We start from the raw sequence: 21,477 nt of genomic DNA, 5'->3' as shown, positions 1-21,477 counted from the left end.
AGTCCACCATACCTACTATTTGCGGTATCTACCTGCCGTTCCAAGTAAATTTGCATGTGCCATTCTCTAAACCTTCAAGAAATAAATCTGTTTTGCATGCCCGAACCGCTCATGTGGTGACAGAGGGCTATTGGTATCTTCCATGCTAGGAGTGTTATCCTCGACATGTGTTTATTCATAGTCATCCACGAGAAAGGGGCCGGTATTTGGGATGCCCACTTCCATGCTTAAATCGAAAACATAACTGTAAAACGAGACTCCCCCCGAATTGATGTTGGTATGGACGGTACTCGAGGATTCGGCTAGCCGTGGAGTGTGATTGATTGGTGGTGGGGGAGTTAAAACTTCACTTTTCTGTTTCAGAACCGCCTATAGCATGAGTAGCATGGAAGATATTGAGAACTCTTGGTCATTGCGTTGACAATGAAAGCATGCCACCCAAAATTATTATCTCTGTTTTCAAAGCTTGAGCTCTGGCACCTCTGCAAATCAATGCTTCCCTCTGCGAAGGGCCTCTCTATTTATTTTCCTGTCGAGTCATCCTCCTCTTTTATAAGCACCAATTAGAGAGCACCTCTATCATTTTTATGCTTTGCTTTTGATTGATATTGAGTATGCCTATGACTGAATCTTCGTTGCTATGAATTACAATGTTTAGTCAGCCCTTGATCTTTGAAAGTGCTCTGCATTTATGTTTTGCGGTCTCAGAAAGAGCTAGCGAGATACCACCTATTCATATTGCTTCATGCTTGTTTTGATTGAAGTGTTGGTATTTGAAACTCATTATTATTTGCTCGTTCGCTGATTATGCCATTGATATTAGTTTACTGTGAGTCCTTTGTGTCATTTGCTTCTGTGGTTAACTTGTGATCTTGCTGAAATTGTGGTTATGAGTTAGACATAGTTGCAACAACAAGATCAAACAGAGTTTGTCAAAGTTTTTCTTTCTCTCTCAGTTTGTCAACTGAGTTGCTTGAGGACAAGCAAGGTTTTAAGCTTGGGGGAGTTGATACGTCTCCAACGTATCTACTTTTCCAAACTCTTTTGCCCTTGTTTTGGACTATAATTTGCATGATTTGAATGGAACTAACCTGGACTGACGCTGTTTTCAGCAGAATTGCCTTGGTGTTATTTTTGTGGAGAAATCAAAGTTCTCCAAACGTCCTGAAAATTTACGGGGAGCAGTTTTGGAAGATATCAAAAATATATGCGCCAAGTTCCACCTCAGGGGTGGTCCAGTGGGCCACAAGCCCCTGCTCCGCCACCACCCCCCTTGTGGGGGTGGGCAGGCTTGTGGGGCCCTAAAAGCACGAGAGGGCAGATCCAACTCACCATCTCAGCCGTCTAACACTTAATCAACGGGTTGATTAGATGTTGTTAACGAAACTTAAACGCTAACGGAAACTCCTCCTGGCTATCCCCTCTCACCTCGATCTGGAACTGCTCCCGCAAGCCCCCGCTCACCCCGATCGCCCGCCGCTCCTGCTCGCCCCCCCCCCCCCCCCCCCCCCGCGCGCCGCTCCCGCTCGACCGCCACCGCTCCCCTCGACCAAGTCGTCGCGACCCCTCCCCCCCGGCCCCGTGCCACAGCCGCCCTCCTCTCCCGACCGACCGCCGCGACCCGCTTCCCGCCCCCGAACCCCACGCCACAGCCGCCCTCCTCTCCCGAGACCCGGGCCCTCCCACCCCACCATCGCCGGTGACCTCTGCGTCTGCATCGCCGTTTCGGGCCTTCTTCCTTCCCCTCGTCGGCCGGTTTGTTCCTCTCGTCGCTCCGTTTGTGTTCGGGGATTCGCGTGGGTCGTCCTAGCTGCGCCGTCGCCGCGAGCCCACCCCCCCCCCCCCCGGCCCCGTGCCGCTCTTGCTCGCCCCCGCGCGCCGCTCCCTCGCGCAGCCGTCCTGCTCGGCCCGCAGCTGTCGCTCGCCCCCGCCTCACGCCATGACAAGGAGGAGCAGGCGGCTGCCGTGCCCCTTCTAGCGGTGGCCTATGCAACTCCGAGCAGCCTGAGACGGAGCCACGCCGGCAACATTCACCCCCTGTCGAGCGCCTTCCTCTTCGTCTTCTCCGCCTACCTCCCACGCAGAACCTGTAGAGCACACTCAACACGGTACGTACCTGATGTTTTCGTTAGGACAAAAGCCTGCATTGAAATCTTTGGGTCCATGATGTGTTCCGGTAATCCATGTCCTCCTACGAGTTCCTGCATGAGGGAAACCTGGGCGCCGTGTCCATGGGGATGTTGGACGCCTTCATCCCTCCTTCACCATGTTCAGGGCGATGGGGGCGGACGTGGTGCGGCCTCTGGGGTCAAGGGGCGCGCTCATCGTCGGCACCAGCGGCTACACACTCTTCTTCCTCGCCAAGCTCCTCACAACGTGGTACACGATGGTGCCGGCTTCCGTCTACCTGAGTTTTACTTCTTCCCTCATGTGGGTTGGCCAGGTACTTAGTTCACCACACCTTAGTAGTACTGCTCATTACTTAATGGTTCACGTTTTACTTCATATACATCTCGGATGTGCAAAACTGCTTGGAACTTTTGATCATGTTGTAAGGCAAATATTGTACATGAAAGAATCAAATTATTGAGAGCAAACAATCTTTACCTCACCACCAACACAATAATTTAGGCGCCAAGATGAGTTGTTATAAATAAAACAGTCTCCAACCCAAATCCATGTTCGCACTCGCTCATTGACCTCATGAAGCAACTCAAAAGCATCTTCAGCGCCTTCCTCGTCAGCAGGCTTTCCACCTTCCAAGTAGGCAGCAACAACATCTCTCTGCAGGGACAAAAATCATAAACAAAATTTCATGCATGTAGATGTTATATAAGAACACATTCAAAACCCATGGACGAGGGAAAATTTATACACGAATATTTAGTAAATGCAATAACATACATTGTACTTCAGGTTGTAGAATGATGTATCACTTGCGATTGCAACTAGGTCACAACTATCAGCCCAGTAGACGTTCTACAAGCACAATCGAAAACAGGTCATTGAAATGTGGACTCCACATATTCATAATCACAATAAAATATACTGAACTCACCTTGACAGTCACATCAATTCTATGAATTAGTCTGCAATCAGCCCAGTCATAAAAGCAAATAAAGTCACTGGAACACATTGCCAAAAGTACCCAACCAAAGATACGTTCTGCAGATAATGAAGGACGGATAGTTTTCTTCTCCTGTAAATCAGATAATTGAAGTCAAGAGATGTGTTGCTTTCAAAATATAGAATAGTTGGTTTGCAAAATTTATACAACCGTGATAGATAAAAGGTGCCAGATCACATATTCATTCAACATACAGTGGTAATATTTCTAGATCAACGAATATGGTTAGGCACTTGAACATAAGTAAAGCAATCCCTTTAGCTGAAGAAATGCAATTGGTAAGATTTATGTTCGTGTTACGGGGAAATATATAGGTAAAGATGCCTACTAACATGAACATTGTTAAGTCTCTCTAGATAAAAGGTGCCAGATCACATATTCATTCAACATACAGTGGTAAGATTTATGTTCATGTTACGGGCATCTTTACCTATTGCATATATCTTAGCTCTAGATTTACGGTTTGTATTTGTTCACGATGAAGAAAAGGCGTACATAAAACTTGATTTGTTAAGTCTCTCTGTTCTCAAGGAGGTCAAAGAATCCCTCATGAGAAGGAGTCAATAAATATTCCTATTTTACAAGTCATTCTTATTTTGGTTTGGAAGTAGTATATGTTGTTTAACACGATCTAATTTCTATAAATATTTTTTTATTCTGTTGTTTCTATACAAGATTTTTTTCCATTCATGGAGTTCATGTTTCCTTTTAGTTAGTCGTGACCAGTTTTGCATAAGTTTCCTTTCAACTAACTAACTATCAAAAAAGAGGGCAACACAATATTTTGAATCAATGTTGCAAAAAAGAGGGCAACACACTATCAACAAAATATATAATATATAATACAAGATCTTGAAAAGAGGGTTTACACACTGTGACAAGAAAATGGTGAAGGGAAAGAAATGGAGAGTGGTTAAAGAGACACGACAGTTGCCTATGAAGGAAGAAGTATGAGAGAAGAAGCGTATAGAGAATCAATTTGTTGTTATAGATATCAAAAATCACATGTTGTCATGTTCAACATACATTTTTTAATTAAAACAATTATTTAATAATAATGTGTTTTCTTGCTCCATGACAAGAACACTTGTTACAGCATGATCATGCAGGATTTGACTTTTCTGTGTGAAGAAAATACATTTCAGATTAGAATGCACCCTAGGAAATTTTGCTCAATAGGCATCTTTACCTATATATTTCCCCTCCGGGGCACGTATCTCATGTCCGCTGCCTTCAGCCATGCGACAGAGAACAAGCTTCACTCGGGCCAACTTTTGGGTCGATTCAACGGGGAATCCTGGGGAATGTTTGCAAGCACACAAGCACGCAGGTACGTATGTGCATATTCTAAGTCCATTACCTGGAGCGCTAGGTTGGCGGAGAAATTTTGGTTGAATTGTATCATGTACTTATGTAGTAAATTTCAATATATTTTGCAGGTGACTAGAAATTTGATATCGCTCGTTGTGGTGGGAAATGACAAGGTTTGTAATTAGAACCTTAAACTGAATTCTTCATTCGCTACATATATCCTTGTGTGATTTTCTGCTAGCGTCATCGAACTTCTGAAACAACTTTAGGATGGTGCCTACTCTCTAGAAGAGATGAGAAGAGAGCGGAATGAGGCGGCCATGAACCCCAAGAACGTTCCTTTCTCCATGACACGTCGAGACCTGCCGTCATGCCGCTCGCTGACCTGAGGATGCTCCTCCTCGCTCCCCTCCTCGCCTATTACGGCCTGCAAGGCATTTGTATGGTGAGCAGATCAGCTGTAATCAATGAACATGCTAGCATCTCGTTTCGTTTTGTACTTGTATATGTGTGGATGTTTCCTTTTCTACTTGTATATGGGTGGGTATGATCAGATCAAGCACAATATGTTATGAATAATGCTTGGTTTGGATTCTTTAACAAAGGCAGTGTTCACAAAGAGTGTTGTGACCCCGTTCTCGGGGTGGCCGGAGTGGGCGGGGCGATGGCGGTCTACGGTGCAGCCGATGTTGTCGTAAGCGCCAAACCACCACCAATCCTATATATCTCCATTGACAAGATACCATGCTTTTTTGAGGTCTTGAGCTAATCTTGAGATTCCTTCCCACTTAATTACAGAGCTCGGTGGTCGCCGGCCGTCTGACCTCCGACCTCCCTTCATCCACGTTCATTGTGTCCACCGGAGCTGTTCTCCAAGCCGGAGTGCTGCTCTGGCTGCTCTTTTTCTACAGGTTATTTTTTTTTACATCATAGATTTTTAATTGTTTCTTTCAGATGCATGTAAGTTGTCAACTGTCAATGCTGCCCGTGATCATAAAATATACTATGCACGTTCCTGGAATCTGGTTACAGTCCCATGGGCGGTTTGCTTGGGTCAACGGTTGCGCTTGTCGTCGGCGCCGAATGGGGCTTCGGTTTAACGGTTACTTGCTTCGTTTTGTGCACTTTATGACACTTGTAATTTGTTCATGTTTGATTAGCGACATACGACCAACCAAATTATTAGCTTAATGCGCTTCATATGTTGTATCAACCTGTCTATGGTAGTATGAAATGCTTTCAGCAATCTTACATGTACATTAACACCAAGAATGATAAACCGATGTCTTGGGTTTGCATCCCCACGACCAAAACTTCTTCTCAACATAAGAAATGAGATTATATTCGTAATTTGTTGTTCAGATATAGGAGGAAAAATGGTTTCCTTTTGGTACTTTTAGGAACATACTTGATTGCACTCTCTAGGAGATGGCACGGTGCTGCAAACAACTCATTATAGTAGTTAGCAAATGCAAATCACTGTATATTGTCAGTTATGTGTCTCTTCATATGAAATACTATTATTTTGGGGAAAGGCATCTCGGTGAGTTTTAATAAAACTCCTTAGATTTTGTATGGTGAGGTTGTCTTCGGCAAACAAGATCTGTATTGTTATTGGGGTTCTTTTATTTTCGTTCTAGGTGTTATTGGGGTGTATTTTTTCATGCTTGGAAACAAGATGTTGCTCGTGTTGGAGCTCACAGAATAGGGTATTATGATAGTCTACTTACTTTTGAAGGTGCATTAGAAGATAGTGGATGTCCAGATTCTTTGGCCTCAGTAAGGTGCTGATAAAAATCCTGAAGTATGGTCAACATTTTCGTTTAAAAATGGAAAGGGCAGATGAAGAAGGTATACAGTCGTGTTCATTGTCATGGAAAATTATTTTCATTTTTGTTATCCTCAGTAGTTGTCGTTGGATATTATTTGTCTCTTTAAAAAACATCTGATGTAAATTTGTTGTACTCCAAGTCACATACCCTACTACTAGACCCAAAACCTACTACTAAATGGTGCCAAAAAAATGCATGCTATTGTAGAAGTCTTGATCAATATTCCCGTGTTAGTGTGATGTAGAATTTTTTATGCTTATTTTTAACTTATCTTATAGCTCTGAAATTCTTTATTGTTGTCTTACTTCTATTGATGGCAGAAGAGAACACATTTGGGTACACTCACCGGTACAGTTTGTTGTATGTTTATCTTGCTTCAGGGTTGCAGACCCTAAGATATCAAGATAGCTCATTTAAATGGTATATTAAATCTCTTGATGGTATGACATGACATTGGCTGGAATTATGGATGACTACTTTGATAGGTACTTCTGTGAAGAAATGATTGTCTCGGGTACTATGATGCTCTTTTTTTAAAGGCACTCTGATGCTCGCAGTTCTATCGTTTTCAATAGTTGCATATGCTATTGTGATACAAGAGTACTGCCAAATTTTGCAATGTTCGTTATTCAGATTGACCGTGGTTGACACTCTTGTTTAATACCATAAACTTTGTCATGGTTGATTAAATAGGCACAATTCATTTTAGTTGCAGACCCTAAGATATCTAGAAAGCACTGCTACAAATTTTGAACTAGGATGTAGTTTTTCATAGTTCCTGTCAAATATGCTTATTTGCAATCTAGGGTCACAATTATAAGGTTAATCCTTTAGTTTTGTAGCTGCAAATCTCTTCTCTTGGAATTTTACCTATCATACAAATCATTGCATGCCCAACTAAAATATTTCCTTCAGGATTTGTTTTAGGTTTAAAAGACTTCTCATCATTAATCGCATCATTACAAGACTTTTACAAAGTGTTTACTCAAATGCGTCTACAGCAACGGGTATATCTCTGACCTTGTAGTTTCAAAAAATTTGTGCTACGAACTCTAGATCCATCCCAACAATTAAAATGAGAACAAAATTACGAACTAGGGAGCTGAGACTCTCTCTTCTTCTTATTTTATTAGGAATTGCATCATATCATGTTCTGAGTATCTAGTATTAGGATTAAGGTCTGAATGATGATAAATGTTGTTAAATGATAAGCTGGGTTGAAGTATTAGGTTCTTTCCTTTGTTTCATTTGTGGAAACAACACACACACACATTGTCGTAGTTCATCCCATTCAAAAGCAAATTATAGCTATACAATATTCCAAGACTACATGGTATAACACGTAACTCATGTGAATATATCATTTGTCTTCAGGTATCTTGTATTTGTAGTTTTGAGTAGCCAGTATTGCATCTTCAAAGACAAATGAATTTTATGAATGTGTTGACATGAAGAGTCTAGAATAAATGAGGAGTGTCTACGATGGTGAGGTTTGTGCGTATTCATTGTAAATCATAAAGTAGAAAAGGAATGGTCATTCAGTTAGAAGAAAAAAGTTTCGAGAGTTAAAGTATGGAGGATCTTAGTGTTTGTCTTATAAGGTTTGTGCATTATGCTTAAGCTTATCCATGGAATCTTCTAGATTATACATGCGGCAAAACCCGATGGAGTGAAGATAATATCCGATATCCAACGGCCTTCCCCACATCTGTACTGTCAGATTAATTAGCTTCATCCAATGACCAATATCCAAAGTTGTTTGAACAATATATAGGGATATAGTAAAGGCTCACCATAGTCACAATGTTGTTAATTCAAACTCTGCTATGTGCAAAGCTAAAAGCCAAAAACTCTGTTGTGAGTAGCAGGCTGCTATGTTTGAGAACCAACAATACGTCAGAGTCGAGGTGACTCAGTTCCTCAATCATGATGCTTTAGGGCCAAAATCGCTGTTTTGACCTTTTTCCTAACTTTAACATGATATGAACCTTTCAGATTTTTTAGCATGATCTGATCCTTTTGGTAACACAAGCCCCGTGATGTTTCTGCCTCTCATATACACGCCAAAGTAGCCAGAGTTTCTGCCATGAATATATAAGTGGTCACGGGGCCCGTGTTACTGGAAACGCCTCAGGCCAACGTTTCTTCACTAGGCAAAAACACCAAGCCTCAGGCGTTTTTAGTAACGCGTCTCAGTTTGATGTTTCTGCCCTCCCACGTAGGAGGTCAAAAGCTACTGGCCAGGACAGAAATGCCGGCAACTTTGGCGTGTCCAGGTGAGGCAGAAACGTCACAAGGCTGTGCGTTTGCCAAAAGGGTCAGATCATGCTAAAAAAATCTGCAAAGGTTCAGATCATGCTAAAGTTTTCTGAAAAAAGTAAGCGTATGTTGTTCAGATCACTTTAGGTGGTTCAGATCATGCTCTTGTGTGTGTGTATGTGCATTTGTGTATGCGTCTATGTTGTGTTGTTAGAAATAGAAAGGAAGGAAAAAGTACATCGAAAAAAAAGAATGAAACCAAGTTGGTACGTTTATTGGAGTTATAAAAGTGTTAAATAAAGAACGCTAGATTTTCGTTTTCAAGCCATAGCCACCTTTGTTGTTTAGTCATGTCAGATGAGTGATAATGGAATATTCCTTCTTGGTGTTTGGATATGCTTTCCTTGATTATTGTGTTGATCCACTTGTGCTATGCATCAATGTATGGTATTAGGATTCTTTACTGGTGAGATCCATGTGGCAACCCCTACATGAGAAGTTCTTCCTTTGTGTTCATGGTGGGGCTGCAGACCCTCTGTGTCATGCTTTAGATTCTATTCTACGCCAAAAGGCTATGGTTAATTAGCCACTTTGAGTCTCATGTCCAGCTCTGCGACCACCTAAAGTCGAAGAGGAATTCACATCTCTTTAGTTGTTTCTGTTGAAACTGAAGTTGGAAATTTATCTTTAATTCTCTAGAAAGATTTTAGAAGTCTGAACTAAACAGCTTCAACATGGAGAATGATACGTCTCCAACGTATCTACTTTTCCAAACTCTTTTGCCCTTGTTTTGGACTATAATTTGCATGATTTGAATGGAACTAACCTGGGCCGACGCTGTTTTCAGCAGAATTGCCTCAGTGTTATTTTTGTGCAGAAATCAAAGTTCTCCAAACGTCCTGAAAATTTACGGGGAGCAGTTTTGGAAAATATCAAAAATATCTGCGCCAAGTTCCACCTCAGGGGGTGGGCCAGTGGGCCACAAGCCCTGCTCCGCCACCACCCCCTGGTGGCGGTGGGCAGGCTTGTGGGGCCCACAGGCACCTGCCGCCCCCAACTCCAGCTCTATAAGTTGTCTTTCGTCCCAGAAAAAATATAAAGAGAAGTTTTCGTCGCGTTTTCGATACGGAGGCGCCGCCACCTCGTCTTCTTCATCTATAGGGCAGATCTGGAGTCCGTCTTGGGCTCTGGAGAGGGGAAATCGTCATCATCAACCTTCTTCCCTCTCCAATTCCATGAAGCTCTTCGTCGTTCGTGAGTAATCTATTCGTAGGCTCGCTGGGCGGTGATGAGTAGGATGAGATCTATCATGTAATCGAGTTAGTTTTGATGGGGATTGATCCCTAGTATCCACTATGTTCTGAGATTTGATGTTGCTACTACTTTGCCATGCTTAATGTGTGTCACTAGGGACCGAGTGCCATGATTTCAGATCTGAAATTATTATGTTGTCACCAATATATGTGTGTTTTAGATCCGATCTTGCAAGTTGTAGTTACCTACTATGTGTTATGATCCGGCAACCCCGGAGTGACAATAACCGGAACTACTCCCGGTGATGACCATAGTTTGAGGAGTTCATGTGTTCACCAAGTGCTAATGCGTTGGTCCGGTTCTTTATTAAAAGGAGAACCTTAATATCCCGTAGTTTCCTTTTGGACCCCGCTGCCACGGAAGGGATGGACAATATATGTCATGCAAGTTCTTTTTCCTAAGCACGTATGACGACACACGGAATGCATGCCTACATCACATTGACAAACAGGAGCTAGCCACATATCTCTCTGTGTTATAGTTGTTGCATGATGAATATCATCCAAACAAATCACCGACCCATTGCCTACGAGTTTGTCCTACTACTGCTGATACTTGTCTTGCTCTGCTGCTGCTACTACTGTTGCTACTGTTGTTACTTGTCTTGCTCTGCTGCTGCTACTACTGTCGCTTGCTATTGTTGCTACTTGCTACTGCTGTCACTACTGTTGTTCCTTGCCACTGCTATTGCTCATTACACTGCCGTTACTCGCTACTTTGCTGTTACTACTGTGCTTGCAGATACTAATCTTTCAGGTGTGGTTAAATCTGACAAATTCAGCTACTAATACTTGAGAGTATACTCTCACCTCCCGTCGTGCGAACCAACAAATTTGGGTTGAATACTCTACCCTCGAAAACTACTGCGAACCCACGCGCTGGTGGGCCATCAACAACATTCTTCCAGTTTCATTGCCGGGGAGTGCTTTCAGCATTCTTCTGGTGCCGTTGTAGGAGAAGGTTAGTTGTTATAAGCATTCGTCTAGCTAACACTAGAGATTGCAGGATCAGCACTTTTCTGGAGCCATTGCCAGGGAAGCACAACTGACGTTAGCATTTTTCTGGCGCTGTTGCCGGGGAGGTATTGTTATATTCTCTGAGTTACTTGGGATTTATATCTGCTGATCACTATGAAGAATCTGAAGGATCCGAAGACCAAAGTCTTGCCCTCAACTACGAGGGGAGGTAAGGAATTGCCATCTAGCTCTGTACTTGATTCACCTTCAGTTATGAGTAAGTTTGTGACTTCACCTCCTGTTAGAAATCTTGATTCGTCGCCTGTGCTTGATGATGCTTGTGATACTACTGCTAGAGATGCTATGCTTGATACTATGCCTGATGATACTATGCTTGATACTGCTAGAGATGCTATGCTTGATACTATGCTTGATACTGCTAGAGATGTTATGCTTGATACTGCTTTGCCTGATGATGCTAGAGATGTTGCTTTGCCTGATGATGCTATGCTTGATACTGCTAGAGATGCTCCTTTTCCTGTTCCACTAGGAGTGTTCCTTGATGCTCATATTGCTAGAATTACTGACAATGCTCGTGATGCTTCTGAAACTACCGATGCTATTGAGATAGAACCTGCTTTTGCTCCTGCTAGATCTAGCTCTCCTAGATAGGAATTGCGTGATATACCTGAGGGTTACGTTATGGAGGGAGAGATAGCTGAGGATTTTCTTGCGTGTAAGGATGCCTATGACGCTGAGAAATTAATTCTCAAGTGGAAGAAAAAATCTCGTGAAGTCAGGATGAAAAATGACCCGAAGTTTGCCACTTCGCCTATCTTTGTCACCGATAAGGATTATGAATTCTCAGTCGACCCTGAGATAATCACTCTAGTCGAATCTGATCCTTCTCACGGTTATGAGTCTGAGACGGTCATAGCCCATCTTGCCAAACTATCCGAAATAGCCAACCTTTTCACTAATGAGGAGAAGATCCACCACTACTATATCCTTAAGTTGTTTCCTTTCTCTCTAAAGGATGATGCTAAAGCCTGGTTCACCTCTCTTGCTCCTGGATGTGTGCGTAGTCCCTAGGAGATGGTCTATTACTTCTGTGAGAAATATTTCCCTGCCCATAAGAAGCAAGCTGCCTTGCAGGAAATATACAACTTTGCTCAACTCCAAGAAGAGAGTCTTCCACAAGCTTGGGGGAGGCTCGTCCAGCTATAGAATGTTTTGCCTGATCACCCTCTTAAGAATAACGAGATACTTGATATCCTCCATAACGGACTTACCGATGCCTCTAGAGACCACCTAGATAGTTGTGTCGGTTGTGTTTTTAGGGAACGAACTGTAGAACAAGCTGAGACCCTACTGAATAACCTCTTGATCAACGATAATGCTTGGACTATTCCCAAACCACCTCCTAAGCCAACTCCTAAGAAAAGAGGTATTCTATTCCTCAGTCCCGAAGGTATGCAAGAAGCCAAGAAATCTATTCAAGAGAAAGGCATTAGATCTGAAGATGTCAAAAATATACCACCTATCAAAGAGATCCACGGTCTCGATAACCCGATACAGGTAGTTGAAGTGAATTCTCTGCGTGGGTTTGATGAGAGTGATATTCCTTTTGATAAACCTGCTAGCCTATGCTTTGATGAATTTGACAACTTTGTTGCCAAACAATAGAATTTCAATGATTATGTTAGCAGACATTTGGAACAAAGTACTCATATGCTTAGCCATTTAAGTGCTTGTGTAGATAGAAATGTCAATGCTCTGAAGCTTCTGCATAAACATGCCTCTATGATTACTACTCAGGTAGAACAAGTACTTAAAGCTCAGAATGACCAGCTCAATGAATTAAATGACAACTCTGTCAGAGTCATTACTAGAGGAGGCAAAATGACTCAGGAACCTTTGTATCCTGAAGGTCATCCTAAGAGAATTGATCAAGATTCTCAAGGAATCAATGCTGATACACCTAGTCATCCTAAGGAGAAGAAGAAGGATGATAGAAACCTGCACGCCAGTTCACCAAATACTATCACACCTGAAGAACCTAATGATATTTCTGCGTCTGATGCAGAAACACAATCAGGTGATGAACATGAACCTAGTGACAACATGGACAGTGATGTTCATAATAATGCTCAACCTAGCCATGATGAGGATGTGGAGATTGAACCTACGGTTAATCATGATAATCAACAACCTGAGAGATACGACAAGAATGACTTCACTGCTAGGAAGCATGGTAAAGAAAGAGAGCCATGGGTTCAGAGACCTATGCCCTTTTCTCCTAATCCATCCAAGAAAAAGGATGATGAGGATTTTGAGCGCTTCGTTGAGATGATAATACCCGTCTTTCTGCAGATGCGGTTAACTGATATGCTCAAGATGTCTCCGTATGCCAAGTACATGAAAGATATCGTGACTAATAAACGGAAGATACCAGATCTTGAGATCTCCACCATGCTTGCCAATTACACTTTCAAAGGTGGAACTCCTAAGAAACTTGGTGATCCTGGAGTGCCCACTATACCTTGCTCCATTAAAAGAAACTACGTAAGAACTGCCTTATGTGACCTTGGAGCCGGTGTTAGTGTTATGCCGCTTTCTCTTTATCGTAGACTTGAGTTGGATAAGTTGACACCCACTGAAATTTCTGTGCAAATGGCCGACAAATCAACTGCTTTTCCTATCGGCATTTGCGAGGATGTGCCTGTTGTGGTTGCTAATACCACTATCTTAACAGACTTTGTTATCTTGGATATTCTCGAGGACGATGCCATGGCTATCATCCTCGGAAGACCCTTTTTAAACACTGCAGGGGCTGTTATAGATTGCGACAAAGGCAATGTCACTTTCCATGTTAGCGGTAATGAGCACACAGTGCACTTTCAGAAGAAACGATATTCGGTACATTGCATCAATGCTATCGAAAAGACTCCATCGATTCTCATTGGGAGCTTTGAATGCCCTATTCCTCGTGTCAAGATGAAGTATGATTTGCTTGTTGGGGAGATCCATATCCCCATTGAGGTGACTTAGTGGCTATTCGAAAAATTCTCCATTCACTTTTGCGATTCGAGAAGGTTTTGTCATAAGGACTTGATCAATCCCATCGACGGATTTCTTTCGATGACCATGAGATGGATGAATCAGAGAGTCACATACCTCTGTTTTAAGTCTTCATTTTCTGTTGCTTAGAAGAAAAATGATGGAATTAGTTTAGCTTTTCCTGTTTTCTGTTTTAGCGTCCCGGAGAAAAATACCTCGAAAATAAAAGTTCTCCGATGGTCCTGAAAATTTAGTATGATTTTTTCTGGAATTTTTGAAAATTTCTGGGCCTGAGAGCTGGTCAGGGGGCCTGACCAGTGGGCCACAAGCCCCCCCCCCCCATCGCCACCTACCCCCCTGGTGGCGGGGTGCAAGCTTGTGGGGCCCACAGGCACCCCCTCCGCTCACTCCAGCTCCCAGCCTCTTCTTCCACCTCTAGAAAAAAATGTTTCACAGCTCAAACCTGTGTTCTTGCTCATTTGGCTGTGATTTTTGATCTCCTTGCTCAAAGCACCATTCTCCGAACTGTTTTGGGGAAATTACTCCTTGGTAAGTGACTCCTCCATTGGTCCAATTAGTTTTTGCTCTAGTGCTTTATCCTTCGCGAATTCTTACTACCTTGGTGACCCTGTTCTTGAGCTATAAAAGTTGATTTTAGCTGGTCCCAAGTGGTTTTAGCGCGTGATACGGTCTCTAGGCACTAGTAGGAGTAGTTGCTACAAGTTGGGTTAATCCTTATTCACTTTTCTTTCGAAGTCTCTAAAAATTTCAGAATTTTTCAGAGCTAGAAAAAGGAAAAGATGAGGAGGTTCTTGAGAGGCTCTTCAAGCTGTAACCACAAGGAGGATGAGAATAACCACCCCAAGTACGTAGTCCCTCGAGTCACAGAAGTTCGGGCGTGCGAGTGGCCAAGTGATGATTTTTTGCGCGCCGCCGGACTTTATGAAGACTTTTATTACTTGGTGGAGAACGCAGGTCTTACTGCGTTTGTTGAAGATAAGTGCCCACAATATCTCCTCCTCACCAATATTTTCGTTCAAAGCTTCAACTTTTATCCGAGGAAGAATCCTCCCATGGTTGAGTTCATGATTTACGGTATTCCCCAGTGTATGACGCTGCAGGACTTTTGCAATGCATGCAAATTACCTTATGTTGGGGATATCCGTGATCCTCGTCCACGGGACTTGGAGGATTTCATTGGTTCCATTGCTGTTGGAGAGGAGAGAGGAGTGTCTCGCGCTAGAATTGCTAGCGTACATTTTCCTGTGCTTCGGTACTTCTCACTATTTGTGGGAAAATGTTTGATTGGCCGTGGGGAGGCTGGATCACTTAGTTCTCCACACCTTGCGGTTTTGCGCGAAGGCCTTTATAACGATAAGACTTATAGCTTGGGTGCTATAGTCGTTCAACGGTTGAACCTGAACCGTTCCAAGGGTGTTGTCTATGGAGGTATCTATGCTACCCGTCTTGTCAGACACTTTGAGATACCCATTAGACTGGGAGAGGAAGGAGAGATGCTTCTCCCTGAGAGATATCTGGATTATGACAGCATGGTTCGCCATGATTTTCAGGATAGAGATGGTAGTAGACGGATGATTTATAACCTGGTGTTTAGTCAGGGTACTCGGGAGACTATTACTTTGCCTGCTCCTTCTTTGTTTGATCTTCATGCAGGCAGGTACACTATTATGCCCGCGGACATCTATGCATATTGGGGCTTGGCCCAACCACAGGAGCCCGTGCCCGAGCCACCAGTCGAGTACCACACGCCAGTTTGTCAGTGGGAGCCACAGGAGCTCACATAGCAGTGGCATCCACAGTCCGCTCCACAGTATCCTGGAGCTGGTTATTTCCCACCATGGGAGTAGACCAAGCTAGGCCAAAAGCCTAAGCTTGGGGGAGTACGTGTTCTCATCGACTTTATATTCATGCTTATGCTTTCACTATGTTAGCCGGTGCTTACACTTTGCCACTGTATTATCCATGCTAGTTTCTTTTTGTTTTCTTGTTTTCTTGTTTTGTGTCCTTTTGAGCAAACCCAAAAATATTTTTCTTTCTTCTTTTGCTTGTTGGGAGCTTTCCCGTGTAAATAGTTTTCTTTTTCTTTGTGTCAAGGTAGAAGATATTGGTTACAATGCTTAGTGGTTCTTACATGCTTACCTGTTTAGCTTTCAAAGAGCCATATTATTTTGTCTTCCCCTTTGTGTTTGCCTGCAAATTCAGCTTAGTCCAATGCGCTTATTATCGTTTTCATCGTTCGATCGTGCAAATGAAAGGCAACAATGATGATATATGATGAAGTGACTGAGACTAAAAAGCTGGTATGAACTCTATCTATTTTGTTTTTGTAAATATGACTAGCTCGTCGACCCAGATTTAGCTTTGTTGTGAGAGAACCATGTTTGCAATGACAACTTAGAGATCATAGTTTCTGATGCCATGCTTATTTAGCTGAGAGCTTATAATGGTTTGTCTTGATTGCCAACATAGATTTTGATATGACTATGATGTAGTATGATAGGATGGTATTCTCCTTTGAATGTTTCAAGTGGCTTGACTTGGCGCATGTTCATGCATGTAGTTGAAACAAAATCAACATAGCCTTTATGATGTTTGTGTTCATGGTGATTTATATCCTGTTCATGCTTGCATTCAATGTTAGTCAAACTCATTGCATCTTGATGACTGTTGTCGCTCTCCAGTTGGTCGCTTCCCAGTCTTTTGCTAGCCTTCACTTGTACTAAGCGGGAATGCTGCTTGTGCATCCACTTCCATGAACCCAAAAGTTTTTCCATGAGAGTCCACCATACCTACCTATTTGCGGTATCTACCTGCCATTCCAAGTAAATTTGCATGTGTCATTCTCTAAACCTTCAAGAAATAAATATGTTTTGCATGCCCGAACCGCTCATGTGGTGACAGAGGGCTATTGGTATCTTCCATGCTAGGAGTGTTATCCTCGACATGTGTTTATTCATAGTCATCCACGAGAAAGGGGCCGGTATTTGGGATGCCCAGTTCCATGCTTAAATCGAAAACATAACTATAAAACGAGACTCCCCCCGAATTTATGTTGGTATGGACGGTACTCGAGGATTCGGCTAGCCGTGGAGTGTGATTGATTGGTGGTGGGGGAGTTAAAAATTCATTTTTCTGTTTGAGAACCGCCTATAGCATGAGTAGCATGGAAGATATTGAGAACTCTTGGTCATTGCGTTGACAATGAAAGCATGCCACCCAAAATTATTATCTCTGTTTTCAAAGCTTGAGCTCTGGCACCTCTGCAAATCAATGCTTCCCTCTGCGAAGGGCCTGTCTATTTATTTTCCTGTCGAGTCATCCTCCTCTTTTATAAGCACCAATTAGAGAGCACCTCTGTCATTTTTATGCTTTGCTTTTGATTGATATTGAGTATGACTATGACTGGATCTTCGTTGCTATGAATTACAATGTTTAGTCAGCCCTTGATCTTTGAAAGTGCTCTGCATTTATGTTTAGCGGTCTCAGAAAGAGCTAGCGAGATACCACATATTCATATTGCTTCATGCTTGTTTTGATTGAAGTGTTGGTATTTGAAACTCATTATTATTTGCTCGTTAGCTGATTATGCCATTGATATTAGTTTACCGTGAGACCTTTGTGTCATTTGCTTCTGTGGTTAACTTGTGATCTTGCTGAAATTCTGGTTATGACTTAGACATAGTTGCAACAACAAGATAAACAGAGTTTGTCAAAGTTTTTCTTTCTCTCTCAGTTTGTCAACTGAGTTGCTTGAGGACAAGCAAGGTTTTAAGCTTGGGGGAGTTGATACATCTCCAACGTATCTACTTTTCCAAACTCTTTTGCCCTTGTTTTGCACTATAATTTGCATGATTTGAACGGAACTAACCTGGACTGACGTTGTTTTCAGCAAAATTGCCTTGGTGTTATTTTTGTGCAGAAATCAAAGTTCTCCAAACGTCTTGAAAATTTACGGGGAGCAGTTTTGGAAAATATCAAAAATATATGCGCCAAGTTCCAGCTCAGGGGGTGGGCCAGTGGGCCACAAGCCCCTGCTCCTCCACCACCCCCTGGTGGCGGTGGGCAGGCTTGTGGGGCCCACAGGCACCTGCCGCCCCCAACTCCAGCTCTATAAGTTGTCTTTCGTCCCAGAAAAAATAAAAAGAGAAGTTTTCGTCGCGTTTTCGATACGGAGGCGCCGCCACCTCGTGTTCTTCATCTAGAGGGCAGATCTGGAGTTCGTCTTGGGCTCCGGAGAGGGGAAATCGTCGCCATCGTCATCATCAACCTTCTTCCCTCTCCAATTCCATGAAGCTCTTCGTTGTTTGTGAGTAATCTATTCGTAGGCTCGCTGGGCGGTGATGAGTAGGATGATATCTATCATGTAATCGAGTTAGTTTTGATGAGGATTGATCCATAGTATCCACTATATTCTGAGATTTGATGTTGCTACTACTTTGCCATGCTTAATGCTTGTCACTATGGCCCGAGTGCCATGATTTCAGATCTGAAATTATTATGTTGTCACCAATATATGTGTGTTTTAGATCCGATCTTTCAAATTGTAGTTACCTACTATGTGTTATGATCCGACAACCCCGGAGTGACAATAACTGGAACCACTCCCGATGATGATCATAGTTTGAGGAGTTCATGTGTTCACCAAGTGCTAATGCGTTGGTTCGGTTCTTTATTAAAAGGAGAAACTTAATATCCCATAGTTTCCTTTTGGACCCCGCTACCACGGGAGGGATGGACAATATATGTCATGCAAGTTCTTTTCCCTAAGCACGTATGACGACACACGGAATGCATGCCTACATCACATTGACGAATGGGAGCTAGCCACATATCTCTCCATGTTATAGCTGTTGCATGATGAATATCATCCAAACAAATCACCGACCCATTGCCTACGAGTTTGCCCTACTACTGCTGATACTTGTCTTGCTCTGCTTCTGCTACTACTGTTGCTACTGTTGTTACTTATCTTGCTCTGCTGCTGCTACTACTGTTGCTACTACTGTCGCTTGCTGCTGTTGCTACTTGCTACTGCTATCACTACTGTTGTTCCTTGCCACTGCTATTGCTCGTTACACTGCCGTTACTCGCTACTTTGTTGTTACTACTGTGCTTGCAAATACTCATCTTTTAGGTGTGGTTGAATCTGACAAATTCAGCTGCTAATACTTGAGAGTATACTCTCACCTCCCGTCGTGCGAACCAACAAATTTGGGTTGAATACTCTACCCTCGAAAACTGCTGCGAACCCACGCGCTGGTGGGCCATCAACAACATTCTTCTAGTTTCATTGTCGGGGAGTGCTTTCAGCATTCTTCTGGTGTTGTTGCAGGAGAAGGTTAGTTGTTATAAGCATTCGTCTAGCTAACACTAGAGATTGCAGGAACATCACTTTTCTGGAGCCATTGCCAGGGAAGCACAGCTGACGTCAGAGAACTACTAGAAGATAAAAGATCTCCATGAAGTTGGAAGGAGTACTAGAAGATTTACTAATTGATTTTATCCAAGTTTCATGAAGAATGTAGACAGGACATTTTGTTGCTTCTAGCCTGGATTCCAGGTGCGTATCTAAACTCAGCACTCCTGATTAAAGATTAAGTCACCCTATTGGAGACAAGTCAGGTCATATGCTCATCAATTTCTGTACCTCTTGTCTGTACACTTCCGCGTTCACGGCAATTCCGTTGAATCGTCTTGGTTTCTGGAGAGCATGGCCATTTCACACCTCCAGTCAGCTACGTGGAAGATTAACAATTTTCGGGATGAAAAGATCCATGTTCCATTTCATAGGAGTACCTCTCTTTTTCATTACACGCGTGCTGCTGTCAAATATCCGAGGTCCCTGATTTGCCATTTCCATTTCCAATTGCATTATATCAGTCAACTTTGTGCTGTATGGTGTTGGTCCGAAGTTTCCTTATTTTTGTTGCTTAATTGAGTAGCTGGTGCAGTCGTTTTCTGTGTGGCGTCAGTGACACACATTCTATTGTTCGTCGCCTTTCGTGCAGATTTTGTTGCATAGTGCCTTCAGCTATTTTTTCCTATTTTGTTCTTTGTGCAGCACAAGTGGTCCTCATCTCGGTGGCGATTCTGTTCATGCTCTTCTCGGTCCAGCGGTTTGGGACCGACAAGGTCGGATACACCTTTGCGCCGGTCATCTCAATGTGGTTCCTTCTAATTGTCGGCATCGGGATGTACAACCTCGTTGTTCAAGACATCGGTGTTCTACGAGCCTTCATGTGGGTGACATAGCTTTTATGTTTGTTGGGATTTCAAATAAGGTTGCAGGAATCAGAAAGGAACTCTCATGTGGGTGATATAGCTTTTATGTTTTATTTTTAGATGAAATTTCTATATTTACTTACCTCAACATATATTTGAGTTCATTCTTGTGTGTTGATACAAGGAGCAAGCAAACTGTTGATTTCGCAAAGAACAATTTTCACTAAATTGTTGATTTTGATCAGAAACAACATGTAGCCTGGAAACAAGAAAGATATTCTATGCGCTAAATCATGCAGGAAAAGATGATTCAGCATGCAGATTAATGTCAAAGAGAACAAACTGGAGGTGGTGTTTCGAGCAACATTGGCGGTGGTCTTACCAGCTAAATAGTGGCGAACAACATTTATCGTAATATTGTGAAAATATATTATGATTAATTCTACCTTGTATATACGATTTGTAGATGCATATGGATTATAATACATATTTTATTATCTAAGCAAGGAAGAAATGTTACGAGTGTTCATTAAGATTCTTGATTTGTGAATGCGGGCGCTGGATTTGATATCAATATGCTTTAAGAAAGTTGTGTTCAGTACATATCTCGTCAAGATTTAAATTCATAGAGTATGTGGAATGTTTGTTAAATCCTTGCTTGTGCAAGAATACATATCACTATATGTAAACTTAAACTATAAGCTTCATATATTTAAATATTGTTTACTCATTAAATTCCAACAAAACGTGTGTTACACGTGCAAGCTTACTAGTTATTTATAAAGCCTCCGTGTATACCCCTCTATCTTGTTTACCCCTTATATATATGAGATAGCCACACCCCGTATTGGGTGTTGAAGAGTCCTACCAAATCATTGTTTCATATGGTATCAGATTAGGGTTACGATCTCGCTTCCGCACCCCTGTCCCGATTGCATCGATGGCTTCTGTACCGACCACCGCCACCCCGATCTCCACCTCTTCGGCCGTCGGCCCGGCTCCCGCTGCTCCGGCCATCGTGGCCGCTCCGTTTTTGGCATCGCGGCCTCTCGTCTCCCTCGACAACTTCTCCGTGGGGACTGTTGGAAATATGCCCTAGAAGCAATAATAAATTAGTTATTATCATATTTCTTTGTTCATGATAATCGTTTATTATCCATGCTATAATTGTATTGATTGGAAACACAAATACATGTATGGATACATAGACAAAACATTGTCCCTAGTAAGCCTCTAGTTGACTAGCTCGTTGATCAAAGATGGTCAAGGTTTCCTCACCATAGACAAGTGTTGTCACTTGATAACGTGATCACATCATTAGAAGAATAATGTGATGGACTAGACCCAAATTATGAACGTAGGATATTGATCGTGT

The 21,477-nt window shown here is 42.5% G+C and overlaps 1 pseudogene; it reads left to right on the top strand.

The window, feature by feature from the left end:
* LOC123441917 overlaps positions 1-20,132 on the top strand; it is a 30,555-nt pseudogene extending 10,423 nt beyond the window's left edge.
* Positions 20,133-21,477: the final 1,345 nt, after the last annotated feature.

The sequence above is a fragment of the Hordeum vulgare genome, chromosome 3H (assembly GCF_904849725.1).
Source record: "Hordeum vulgare subsp. vulgare chromosome 3H, MorexV3_pseudomolecules_assembly, whole genome shotgun sequence".
Classification (NCBI taxonomy): Eukaryota; Viridiplantae; Streptophyta; class Magnoliopsida; order Poales; family Poaceae; genus Hordeum; species Hordeum vulgare.
The sequence above is the reverse complement of the archived record's forward strand: the minus strand, read 5'-3'. Positions and strand labels throughout refer to the sequence as shown.